Genomic DNA, 5080 nt, shown 5'->3' with positions numbered 1-5080 from the left:
GTTGCACATATATACAAATATCTAGTAAATTCACTTGGGCTGGGGCAGGCTTTTACCAAACAGCAAATATGAATGGGTTCCTATGCCTCCATTCTCAATGAGAAGTATCAAATAAGTTCTCTACCTGTTTTGTTGTCGCTTGCTTGCTGTAGGATTTCGAGCCTCTTTTTTCCACACTGCTGCCATGTAGCAATTCATCAAATAGACCATTTATTCCAACTGAGATGAGGTTGGAGGTTCTCTAGTTGAGGGAGCAAGAACAGCCATCAAGGCAAGCAGAAAGACTGCCTGGATATGAAGTGGCCATTACAGAGAGAGGGAGGGAGGGAGAGAGAGAGAGAGAAAATGGGAATCATAGAATCATAGAGTTGGAAGAGACCTCATGGGCCATCCAGTCCAACCCCCGCTAAGAAGCATGAAAATCACATTCAAAGCACCCCCGACAGATGGCCATCCAGCCTCTGTTTAAAATCTTCCAAAGAAGGAGCCTCTACCACACTCTGGGGCAGAGAGTTCCACTGCTGAACAACTCTCACCGTTAGGAAGTTCTTCCTCATGTTCAACTTCCTCATGTTCAGGTGGAATCTCCTTTCCTGTAGTTTGAAGCCATTGTTCTGCGCCCTAGTCTCCAGGGCTGCAGAAAACAGGCTTTCTCCTTCCTCCCTATGACTTCCCCTCACACATTTATACACAACCCTCATTATGTCTCCTCTCAGCCTTCTCTTCTGCAAGCCAAACATGCCCAGTTTTTTTAGCCCTCATAGGGCTTGTTCTCCAGGCCCTTGATTATTTTAATAACCCTCCTCTGGATACATTCCAGCTTGTCAACATCTCCCTTCACCTGCGGTGCCCAGAATTGGACACAGTATTCCAGGTGTGGTCTGACCAAGACAGAACAGAGGGGTAGCATGACTTCCCTGGATCTAGGCACTAGACTCCTATTTATGCAGGCCAAAATCTCATTGGCTTTTTTAGCTGCCACATCACATTGTTGGCTCATGTTTATAGAATCATGGGAGTTGTGGTTTTACAATTCTGCCAAATAGGGCTCCCATGGTTCTATAGCAGGCCTGCGCAAATTTTGGCCCTCCAGGTGTTTTGGACTTCAACTCCCACAATTCCTAGCAGCCTACCGGCTGTTAGGAATTATGAGAGTTGAAGTCAAAACACCTGGAGAGCTGAAGTTTGCCCGGGCCAGGCCTGTTCTACAGCATGATAGCAAGAGCCATAGCAAACTATATTAATTCTACAGGTTTCTTGTCATGCCACCTTTGTATTGAGATGGTTGGCACATTAAATTTCTGATAGTTCTTTTTTCTGATACTTGAGTTCTTTTGAGGCAGGTATTTCCTAGAGAGGTTTCAATGTGAATGAGGGAGACAATCCCACGTGGATCACAATCTCCAGCAGGAATGGCTCCTTAGGATTCCCTTCATAACCAGTAGCAGATGTGATGATGCCCCATATTGGGAAACTTTACAGTTTCAAGTGGGGCTCTCTCCAAAAGGGGGAAAGAGGCGAAAAAAAAGTGAAAATAAATTTGTCCGGTCCTTGGAAGTATGTTTCGCGCTGTGAATGGGGCCTGTGTCAAGCAAGGCTTCATAAACGTCGCTCTCCTCTCCATAACAACGCAGGAAAGCAACGGAAAACATGGGTCAGATCTGCCAGGGAGGTGGTGGGGAAGGGCAGGTGTGCAGTAGGGAGGAAAGAGAGAAAAGTTTCACACACACACACACACATACACACACACGTATGTGCCCCAAAAATTGGGGAAATTTGGGTACAGAATTAAAAAGGACCAGTTTCAATGCTTGGCCCATTCTCGGCCCTCCCTGAGTGGCCTTTCGTAGATTCACCTCAGCCAGGTGAGCGGCTGTTATCCTTGCACCGAAAAGCATGGCAGGCATCAGAGGTGCTGTATTCCAGTGTGAGAACAAAAACATTTTCCGGTTTGATTTTACCTCACAAAATTACACTTAATGTTATTTGAGAAGGACTTCCTAATGCCAGAAGGATTCTTCACCTCAGATGTCTCCCTCTTCCTACAAGAACACCTCATAAAAAAGTCAGTGCCTGAGGTGAAAAAACCAATTAGCATCTACCTCTTAGTCATTCAATTGAAGTATGGAAATAGTATAGATATCTTAGGGAAGCAAGTCCTGGGGAAACAAATGAATCCTCTCAAGAGTTTCCCTCAAAATTCCCACAGATTTGCCCTGAGGGAAAGATTGCTTTCAATTCCATTTGGCCCTTCAAAGGGGAAGGACGCCATCTTGCCCTCAGGCCACACCAGGTCCTGTTATGTATCTCCCCCAGATTCTTTCACCTTTCTCTAAAATTCCTCAGTAGTTTCACCAGAAGTGCTTATTTGAAGCATTTCTTCAATTCCATGACGATCTCTCATCCCTAAATCAGCACGGAGGTGTTCTTCCATGGGACTTGATTTGACAGGAAGAACTGCGCCCATGTGTTTAAATTATTTGTTTTGGTGCCAAAAATGGACTTAAAACTCTACTCACAGAATAGATTTACCTTGCAGGAAAAGTTAACATAATCTAGATTTTCAGAATGCCTTTTTCCTCAGGCTTTGTGACGATCGGACCTGCTGATGATCCTTTTCACTGTCTCAAATCTTTCATCACGTTATAAAATCATGACATCTGACTCATAATACTCAAATATGAATACGGCAACAGGTTAATTAAAAGAACATCGTAACGACTAAGCCATAATTAATACTACTAATCATAATAATATTGGTGCTCAAGTGTTTGTTCTCTCCTGAATACAATGCAACACATAATAATAATAATAATAATAATAATAATAATAATTTAATTTTTATACCCCGCTTCTATCTCCTCGAAAGAATTTGGGGCGGCTAACAGGGGCCAAGCCCAGGTAAACACACCAAAACAGGATAAAATACATACATCTTACAAAATAGACAAGGTAAAATACAATGATCCACAATGACATAACAAAGATAGCTGAAGAGACAGCCATCACTTTAACCAACAGATTTGAGCCCTTGAGGGTTGGGGAGCTGACATCACTCCCTGATCAATTCCACAATGCTCATGATATATACCTGAGTCCTGTGATGGAAGATCTTCAGATTCCTCAGGTTTCCCAGTTTCCTCAAGTTTTCCAGGTTTCTTGGGCCTCAGTGGATCTCCATGAGGGGACCACAAACGACCCTGTGGGATTCCTGGATCTGAATGCGATCTTGGATCTACCGAAACCCTTGACAGAAAATCTGAAGGGGCCAGACCACTCAAACTGTTTGGATGATCAGAGACCCGGTCAAGATGGTGCAAGATCAATTTCAAGATTGGTGAGTCTGCTGTTCGCAGAATTCAACCAGTTGGCCGATCGGCTCAATCGGTTTGGGAGACTGCTTCGCCGACTGAACCACCCATCAGCTCAATCCCTAGATTACACACAAGGGAGGACCATATGTAATTCGTTGGATCCTGACCTTCTGAATGCCAGAGACCTAGCTTGGGCTCAAAACCAGGACTACCCCAAGGAGCCTTCTTCAATTTTGCGAAGAGCTTCCCTGGAAATTGGAGAGCCATTTGAGAGTCCCGTGATGAGCTAGGATGCGCTCTCGATGCCGAAGGGGGAGACTTTAGAGTCAACTTCCCATGGCTGCTTGTTTGGTGGTCTATGCCCTCTCGACCTTGGGCCGACCTGCCCATGTCCCTGGTCTGGGCAGGGACCCCCTGGGACCACCAGACAGGAAAAGGATTGGCCCTCTCTGCCTGAAATGGAGGCACTGGATGTGACAGAGATCCTTGGACGGGTGCCTGTCTCTCCTTCAGTGCCCCCCTTTTGTGGAAGCCCCCAGCGACGTCGCTGCCTCTCCCTGTCAAAGAGGCAAGCACCAAAGATGGCAGTTGACCTTGGGGACGCCGTCGGCGAGCTTCTGCCTTCTTCTCCAAATCCCAAAAAGCTTCGGCGCAGGCGTGCAGGTCACCTCGACCAGAGACGGAAACGCTGCCATGATATGCGCCGGACTTCTGGTGAGAAGCCAGAACAAATTATTTTGCTAGCAGAGGGAGTTTCTGGCACTTTGCAGAGTGCTGGACTGGCAGCGGACCAAGATGGAGTGACAACGGACTCTGGAGAACCTGAAGCTCCAGACATGGATAAATATAAAACGATAGGCACCAGTAAACCTCCAAATCGCAGGTCTCAGAGACGGAGCTGTCATCAAAAGAAATTTAAGACTAGAATCTTCTGGGGAGTAGGATTCGGTAGCTGGACAAGACCTGCAACTACCACCTTCTCCCACAAATTGGCCAATGTTCCCCCAGGTGGTTCTAGATCTGTAAATATGGAGGAGGGAGCACTCCCCCAAAACACTAGAACCTGGGATTTGAATACCAGAACTGTGGGCATAAAAGAGAGAGTGACCTCCCAGTGTGCTGGAGTTAAGAACTTATCCCAACACTCTCGAGGGAACCTAGACTTGATGTCCCCTAGACCACCCCCCACCCACCCACAACGCTGGCTGGGTGATCTAACCTTTACACCTGCCCCTCATTACACTGAGGGCCCCATCCATGGCCACATGTTAATTGGCCATGCCCCATCTCCTTTTCAGGGGGCCAGTCGAACATTGGGCACCTAGTTTCTGCCCTAGAGCCCCCAAGAGAAGTAGGTCTGTGTATGGGAATTCCTACGATCTCTGGGAGGGGGAGGTATGACGGTAGGCGCAGGCTGAATACTAGAGGGAGGCTGAGTCGACGGAAGACTCGGCCCCCCTCTGACCTGCGACCTATCCCCAAGTGCACTTATGACAGGCTACCAGTTTCCTCCCCTCCTACCCTGGTGTTAGTGAATGCTAGGTCCATAAGGAATAAAACTGCTACTATCAGAGATTTTCTTACTGACCAGGGAGCTGACCTAGTGTGTATCACAGAAACTTGGATCCAAGAGGGGGATGAGATCCTACTCCAGGAAATAACATCTCCAGGTTATGTAATCACCCACCAGATGCGGAGTGGGAGGCGGGGGGTGGGGTGGGGTGGCTATGCTCTCTCGTGATGGCTTTTCTCTTAGGGCAGTTCCT

This window comes from Anolis carolinensis, chromosome 6 (genome assembly GCF_035594765.1).
Source record: "Anolis carolinensis isolate JA03-04 chromosome 6, rAnoCar3.1.pri, whole genome shotgun sequence".
In the NCBI taxonomy this organism is placed as follows: Eukaryota; Metazoa; Chordata; class Lepidosauria; order Squamata; family Dactyloidae; genus Anolis; species Anolis carolinensis.
Note: the sequence above shows the minus strand (reverse complement) of the source record.